Genomic DNA, 9,020 nt, shown 5'->3' on the forward strand with positions numbered 1-9,020 from the left:
CTGGGGCAGCTCACCAATGTTCGTTTAGTTTAGGAGTGATTTTATCTTACTTTGCTGGGGCAGCTCACCTATGTTCGTTTAGTTTAGGAGTGATTTTATCCTACTTTGCTGGGGCAGCTCACCTATGTTCATTTAGTTTAGGAGTGATTTTATCTTACTTTGCTGGGGCAGCTCACCTATGTTCATTTAGTTTAGGAGTGATTTTATCTTACTTTGCTGGGGCAGCTCACCTATGTTCGTTTAGTTTAGGAGTGATTTTATCTTACTTTGCTGGGGCAGCTCACCTATGTTCGTTTAGTTTAGGAGTGATTTTATTCTACTTTGCTGGGGCAGCTCACCTATGTTCATTTAGTTTAGGAGTGATTTTATCCTACTTTGCTGGGGCAGCTCACCTATGTTCATTTAGTTTAGGAGTGATTTTATCCTACTTTGCTGGGGCAGCTCACCAATGTTCATTTAGTTTAGGAGTGATTTTATCTTACTTTGCTGGGGCAGCTCACCAATGTTCGTTTAGTTTAGGAGTGATTTTATCTTACTTTGCTGGGGCAGCTCACCAATGTTCATTTAGTTTAGGAGTGATTTTATCTTACTTTGCTGGGGCAGCTCACCTATGTTCATTTAGTTTAGGAGTGATTTTATCCTACTTTGCTGGGGCAGCTCACCAATGTTCGTTTAGTTTAGGAGTGATTTTATCCTACTTTGCTGGGGCAGCTCACCTATGTTCATTTAGTTTAGGAGTGATTTTATCTTACTTTGCTGGGGCAGCTCACCTATGTTCATTTAGTTTAGGAGTGATTTTATCCTACTTTGCTGGGGCAGCTCACCTATGTTCATTTAGTTTAGGAGTGATTTTATCTTACTTTGCTGGGGCAGCTCACCTATGTTCATTTAGTTTAGGAGTGATTTTATCCTACTTTGCTGGGGCAGCTCACCTATGTTCATTTAGTTTAGGAGTGATTTTATCCTACTTTGCTGGGGCAGCTCACCTATGTTCATTTAGTTTAGGAGTGATTTTATCTTACTTTGCTGGGGCAGCTCACCTATGTTCATTTAGTTTAGGAGTGATTTTATCCTACTTTGCTGGGGCAGATCACCTATGTTCGTTTAGTTTAGGAGTGATTTTATCTTACTTTGCTGGGGCAGCTCACCTATGTTCGTTTAGTTTAGGAGTGATTTTATCTTACTTTGCTGGGGCAGCTCACCAATGTTCGTTTAGTTTAGGAGTGATTTTATCTTACTTTGCTGGGGCAGCTCACCTATGTTCATTTAGTTTAGGAGTGATTTTATCTTACTTTGCTGGGGCAGCTCACCTATGTTCATTTAGTTTAGGAGTGATTTTTTCCTACTTTGCTGGGGCAGCTCACCTATGTTCGTTTAGTTTAGGAGTGATTTTATCCTACTTTGCTGGGGCAGCTCACCTATGTTCGTTTAGTTTAGGAGTGATTTTATCTTACTTTGCTGGGGCAGCTCACCAATGTTCGTTTAGTTTAGGAGTGATTTTATCTTACTTTGCTGGGGCAGCTCACCAATGTTCGTTTAGTTTAGGAGTGATTCTATCTTACTTTGCTGGGGCAGCTCACCTATGTTCATTTAGTTTAGGAGTGATTTTATCCTACTTTGCTGGGGCAGCTCACCTATGTTCGTTTAGTTTAGGAGTGATTTTATCCTACTTTGCTGGGGCAGCTCACCTATGTTCATTTAGTTTAGGAGTGATTTTATCTTACTTTGCTGGGGCAGCTCACCTATGTTCATTTAGTTTAGGAGTGATTTTATCTTACTTTGCTGGGGCAGCTCACCTATGTTCATTTAGTTTGGGAGTGATTTTATCCTACTTTGCTGGGGCAGCTCACCAATGTTCATTTAGTTTAGGAGTGATTTTATCTTACTTTGCTGGGGCAGCTCACCAATGTTCGTTTAGTTTAGGAGTGATTTTATCTTACTTTGCTGGGGCAGCTCACCTATGTTCATTTAGTTTAGGAGTGATTTTATCTTACTTTGCTGGGGCAACTCACCTATGTTCGTTTAGTTTAGGAGTGATTTTATCCTACTTTGCTGGGGCAGCTCACCTATGTTCGTTTAGTTTAGGAGTGATTTTATCCTACTTTGCTGGGGCAGCTCACCTATGTTCATTTAGTTTAGGAGTGATTTTATCCTACTTTGCTGGGGCAGCTCACCTATGTTCATTTAGTTTAGGAGTGATTTTATCCTACTTTGCTGGGGCAGCTCACCTATGTTCGTTTAGTTTAGGAGTGATTTTATCCTACTTTGCTGGGGCAGCTCACCTATGTTCATTTAGTTTAGGAGTGATTTTATCCTACTTTGCTGGGGCAGCTCACCTATGTTCATTTAGTTTAGGAGTGATTTTATCCTACTTTGCTGGGGCAGCTCACCTATGTTCGTTTTCTTTAGGAGTGGTTTTATTCTGCTCATGGCAGGACTGTCCTCACAAAACGATATTCAATCATTATGAAAGCAGTCTAAAAGCACTGCTAGACTAGTCTGTACTTTTTGCACCAAGTGTATCACTAAAGGAAATTTCCATATGTCACCTATCATCAAAATTAGATTTAAATGAGATCTTGTGTGAAAAGGCCTGAGGTATTTTGGCCTGAGGGTGGCATCAAAGGATAGTTTATGACTGGGGTAGTGTCTCTCAAATAGGGTTAATCTTCCAGGAAGCATGAATGTACTCTGCAGGTTCCAATGCAGTCTGCCCATTCAATTGTGTAGAAAACGTGTGCAAGCGGAAGGCTTGGCCAAAGGGTGGACTAGACTAGAGGGGAAAGGACAATGGGTCAAATCATGAATAACTTAAGCCATACTGACCTGAGATCAGATTCATACGAGGTTTTCCACTGGACACACACTGGTCTGATGAACCCATTCTGACCTGAGATCAGATTCTAAAAATGTCAGTCGTTCTTCGATTTTTCAAAAATGGCAGACCTACAAGCTCGTATCGCGCCACTCGGTGGCGCGATATGAGCTTGTAGATCTGCTATTTTTCAATAGATAAAGCATAACATGATGCCAACACCAAAATGGGTGCCCGGTCAGAATAACTTAACCCATACTGGACTGTGGGAACCCCTTTTGGTTCTGCTGTTTTTGAGAAATCGTGAAAATGTGGTGCAAATCTTTGAATATATATTCTTTCAGAGCAAACTTTTTTTCTTTTTTATATATATATTTTTTTTATCCCACGATTTTGTAACCCATTTTTCACCCCTGTGTCAATCATCTAATGTGATCCTGGGCTCTACACACCCTCCGCCAACCTAGTCCCCATATATGGGGGACAAGGGGAGAGCAACGGACTTGAACTCATGCTTCCTTCATGCCTGAGTGTCCAAGTTGCTCCTTTACACCTGACAGGGGGGAGTTTCCCTGGTTGGACGTAGAGCGAACGTTTTTAACTCAAATCGTCTGTGTGTTTGTGTGTGTGGGGGGGGGGGGTCCCTGGAACAACATATTGGCCAGATGGGGGTCGACGGCCAAATTACATAATAATTCTGGGGGTACTTGACATGAAAATGATTTTTGTAAAATCTCATTTAGGCCTCACTCACACCTAAGCCACACTTGTGTCCTGTGTGTGTGTGTGTGTGTGTGTGTGTGTGTGTGTGTGTGTGTGTGTGTGTGTGTGGCCGCCTCAATGCATTTCCAATGGGAGTCACATGGTTGGAAGACACAACCTTGTTGCATGGGGGGGCGGGGGGGCAGAAGATAGCCATGCATTCATGAAAATGCAGAGAAGATTCCATAGAAATCCAGCCAATAGTTCTTGAGAAGGGGTGGAAGGACAGACAGACAGACGGACAGACACCCACCATTAATGGGCATAATATCCACGAATAGAGGGTATGCGCATGCATACATGTCATATATATATATACATTGTCAAGGCCAGAATGTAGTTTTTTGACACTCCGTAGACATTCCTGCATAACTTCCGGGTTTGATGATGTCACGCGCATAGCATACCCTCTATTACTTCAGTCAGTAGTAGGGAACAAGTAGGATGATGATGGCCGTCTGCATTTGGGTGGGTGGGTATGTGGACAGATCTTGTTCGCAGCATGGCTCTAAAACAAATAACCGTATGATGTTCATACTTGGTACATTATGTTGCATCCGTGGAACTATCAACCTGATTAGATTTGGGAATAGATTGGAATTCCAGGAAGGACCAGATAATTCTTTTTAGAATATGAATTATTGCTCTGACTCACCCACCAGTGGCCACATTCCCAGTACCCAGTGTAGGCATTTCAGTTGCAATACCAAAATGTCCTGTTATTGGAAGTGGGGGCGCTATTGTTCGAGTTGGTTCTTCCAAACTGAACTGACCACCTGAAAACATTCAGTCAATTAAGTCAAACAAACACCAGAGAGAAGAAGCTTCTAAACTAGGTCTACTTGCAGATTCAATCCAAAGACGCCAATGGTCAGTGACATTGTTTTTATTATTATCTACATGCTTGTTGCTTGAAATGCTGAATGTGTTCATGGTTTAACTTAAAACTACGAATGAACACATTAACTTTTAAGGACTGCCAACACTCCTGGATCCTGGCTGCAGGACTCCTGCATTGTATTTCTCTTGTCTCTTGTCCCAAACTTCACCAGAACACGGGAACGTATATCTACTATATTAAAATATGTTTCTCAATGTTGGCAGCCATGGTTTTAACTGTTCAAACACACTTGGCAGTGTTTGAGAATTTATTTCATTTTGTGTTTGAAAAGTTTAAATGGCAGAGGAATAGGACAAAGTTACAATTATTTAAATATATATTCATAGAAGCATTATTGAAATACTGAGTTTGAAAAAATAATAATTAACATTAACAGCTTCTCTTAAATAAACCCCACAAGTATGACATAAAAGAGTAAACACATTGAATTTTCACCCCAAAGAAAAAGGACAACAGAAAAACAAGACAAACAAACCTTAAATACAAGATTAGTAAAAGTTGAAAAATAAAAGGCAGACAAAAACAGACAAACAGTACACAACATCCTATATAAAAAAAATCATAGGTACATGATACATCCATAATCCAATACAATACAATCCAATCACAGTATAAGCTACTTTTAAAACAAAAGTCCAGCAGACGACCTCACTCATCCCCAAGCAGAGACGGATTCAAATTCTGAATGAATTGAAAGAATGGACCCCATATCCTCCCAAACCTATCGGAAGAACCGTTCAAGGAGTGTCTAATCTTCTCCAGTTTTACACAGTACAAGGTGGCCCTAACCCAATGAGTGTGAGAAGGGGAAGTGGGCGATTTCCAGTAAATAATTTTAAACTCTAGGCCGGGTTAGGTTTAAAATAGCCTCAGAGACCACATGCATTTTCCCTTTCAAATTAAAAAAGGGTTAAAAAATAAAAGGTTTAAAATGAAGTGGGGTTAATTAGGTTTACAACCTAATAAACCTAAAGCTAATACGGATGCTAGGGTTCAAATAGTTTCATTGAGAGCTTCAGCACACTCACCAGTGATTTGATTGAAACCTTTATTGTGTGTTTATTTAACCTTTATTGTGTGTGTAATGGCAAGCTCAAACTGTACTTTGCCACTCGGCTGGGCACATGCATATAGAACCCGTTTTTGACGCGTATATAATAAATATAGTGTCCAGGCATTGACTGCTGTTGGGTGAGGTTCCCATTTATTAAACACATTATGTATATATTACAGCAGTTTCCTTTATGCAAGAATAAAATGATACGGTAAAAACCGTGTGATCTGCCTGTTGTGCCCATACCTTCCAAACCATTAACCTGCATGGCTTGTTGCACATGTCAATCCTTAATTGTGACACACACCCCCCCCCCCCATGGTGAACCCGCCCATCAAACGGGTTAAAGGCACACACAGGCAGAAATGGCTCCTTCAATGTGTTTATTTAACCTTTATTGTGTGTGCAGACCATTGTTTTTCATGCAAAAATACCCGTCAAATGTTGCCTTTCCTTGGACTGCAGTCTGCATGTATTCAGGCATACACATGGAATGTTAATCCTCTGCTCATGACACTTTTTCTGTCTCGGAGTGTAGAGTAGAAGAGTAGCGATATGCGGGGTGCATAGGCTACTTAGTTTAGACTAGTCATTGGTTAGACATGGGTTAAGGTTAGGTTTAGGTGTGCACCCCGTGGGAGGTTAGGGTTAGGGTGAGGGTTTGAGATAGGTTGTAGTTGTAGGACTAATCTAATGACTGGTCTAACCAATGACTAGTCTAAACCAAAAAAAGTCTAAACTAAGTACTGCACGCTTTGATCTCGCCGCAAAGCGGGTGCCTTGATAGAATGAGCACTTCTGCATTCCATTGTTACAATGGGAGTCAACGCTAGTGTCGCCACTCTCTTACTATATTACTCTGGTCTATCCCAGTGTTTCCCAAAGTGGGGTCCGGGGACCCCCAGGGGTCCTTGAGGGAGTTCCAGGGGGTCCCCAGCTAAATTATAGTTAGGAACCAAAATGGACCCTTATGGGTTTGTACACTGTGCTTGTTGGGAGCGTTGTGAGCTTGTAGATCGGCTATTTTCAACTAGTTTAAAATCAGCCATTACGACGGCATCAAGGCCCGCCAAAACAGATTTTAGTCGAATAAAATCATATGATATTTAGTCGACCATGGGCTATAGTCGACTAAAACATTCCGGGTGACTAAAACTAAATGAAAACTATTCAAGAGACTATGACTAAAACTAAAATCTAAAGTTGCTGCCAAAACAACACTGGCACACAGACTGACACACAGACCTCACCCTGTAAACACTGATTCAGACTCACAGACCTCGCCCTGTAAACACTGATTCAGACTCACAGACCTCACCCTGTAAACACTGATTCAGACTCACAGACCTCACCCTGTAAACACTGATTCAGACTCACAGACCTCACCCTGTAAACACTGATTCAGACTCACAGACCTCACCCTGTAAACACTGATTCAGACTCACAGACCTCACCCTGTAAACACTGATTCAGACTCACAGACCTCGCCCTGTAAACACTGATTCAGACTCACAGACCTCGCCCTGTAAACACTGATTCAGACTCACAGACCTCACCCTGTAAACACTGATTCAGACTCACAGACCTCACCCTGTAAACACTGATTCAGACTCACAGACCTCGCCCTGTAAACACTGATTCAGACTCACAGACCTCACCCTGTAAACACTGATTCAGACTCACAGACCTCACCCTGTAAACACTGATTCAGACTCACAGACCTCACCCTGTAAACACTGATTCCTGACATTACACAATGATTTATAGTTGGTTCCCACTGGTGTTGTGGAAAAAAACTAAACATCTATTATGATTTCTTGTGACAACGGACTTAACCATATATTAATCGGGCATTACAGAACCGAACATTATGACTCAATATTAGGTGAAACGATACAGTAACGTATATCGATTTTCATTTAAACGATCCAACTATATATTAGATATACAAACATCAAAATATTGTATCGTTTGACTGATTATATCATTTAGCAACTTTAAGAATCACACCTGTGTGAAGTGAGGGGCGCTAATATATTAAAGTATCTCATGTTGGTATGGTGATGTAAAACAAACGGTGCAAACACAAACATTAAACGGCATTAACAATATGACTGTTAACTTATTTTGGACCGATTCTAATAAGCCTTCTAAATACTGACCTAAGTTTTCTGAAAAACTTCAAATATTTATATAGCAGCATCATTTATTTATTTATTTTTTAATACTGTACAGAACCCCAAAAGGAAGGGTCAGAACTAGGAATGTCTTGATCGGATCAGGTGATCGGAGCCGATCATGTCATTTTCAAATGATCGGGATCGGGAGAAATAAATCTGAGATTTTCTTTTTTTATTTCAATAAAATAGTGTGTCTAATTTAAATCTCAAAGAAAGATGTATAAACAATGATATTTTGTGAAAACCTGTCCTCCTGGAGCACTAGTTCCAGCAGTGGCAAACTGCAAGAGTTTTAACTCTGACTTAATCATTATTTTTGCTATGATTCCCTGCTTTCATGACGTGAAAGAATCCACAATGACAGTCCTTCTATAGTTCTAATAAAACTAGTCACATATTTTTGCCTTTTAATAATTGAAAGGCAACAGAACAGACTAGACTAGAGTGACATACATTTCTCACATGGCATAAGTGTTGTATAAAATATAAAGATCGGGAAAAAATAAATCGGTATTGGCATGCCTCAAAATCAAATGATCGGAATCGGATCGGGAACAAAAGAAGGTGATCGGGACATCCCTAGTTAGAACACCAAAAGGCGTTCCCGCCCAGAATGGGTGAACCTCTTTTGGTGTTAGCATTATGTTATGACATAGAAACAGAACTGTCAGGATGTAGAATACATTTTTAGAATCTGATCTCAGGTCAAAATGGGTTAAATGTATCGTTACAACAACCCTACTCAATATACTAACGATGGTGTAGTGTTTGTGAGATCAAATGACACAATTTACAACAATTTAAATAAATGTATAAAGTGTTTTTAATTTAACAACAACAACAAAAATACAGGTATGTAGTCACTGTGCTCAAGCTTAGAGAGCTTGGTAGTGGTTCTCAACCTTTTCTGGGTCAGGCGGGGCCGTCCCACTCTTCTGAAAGAATATATATTCAAAGATTTGTGCCGCATTTTCACTATTTTTCAAAAATAGCAGACCTACAAGCTCGTAGCGTGCGCTATGAGCTTGTAGATCTGCTATTTTTCAATAGCTAAAGTAACATAATGCTTAGTTAAAACACCAAAAGGGGTTCCCGCCGAAAATGGGTTAAATAACCCACCCACCACTTAACTCCGCAGCTGTGGCCCAAGGGTTGAGAATCACTGGTTTAATGTTAATACTGTGTAACAATAATTTTGGTAGTTGCTCTTCTAGCTCAGTTGTCAGGACTACAGTGTCTGTCTAATGGTCTGTTTTGAACTGCAATACCCAGAATTCAGTTCCAAAACCAGGAAGTACGGTTCTAAAA

Source organism: Protomyctophum parallelum, assembly GCF_964188405.1.
Source record: "Protomyctophum parallelum genome assembly, chromosome: 10".
Classification (NCBI taxonomy): domain Eukaryota; kingdom Metazoa; phylum Chordata; class Actinopteri; order Myctophiformes; family Myctophidae; genus Protomyctophum; species Protomyctophum parallelum.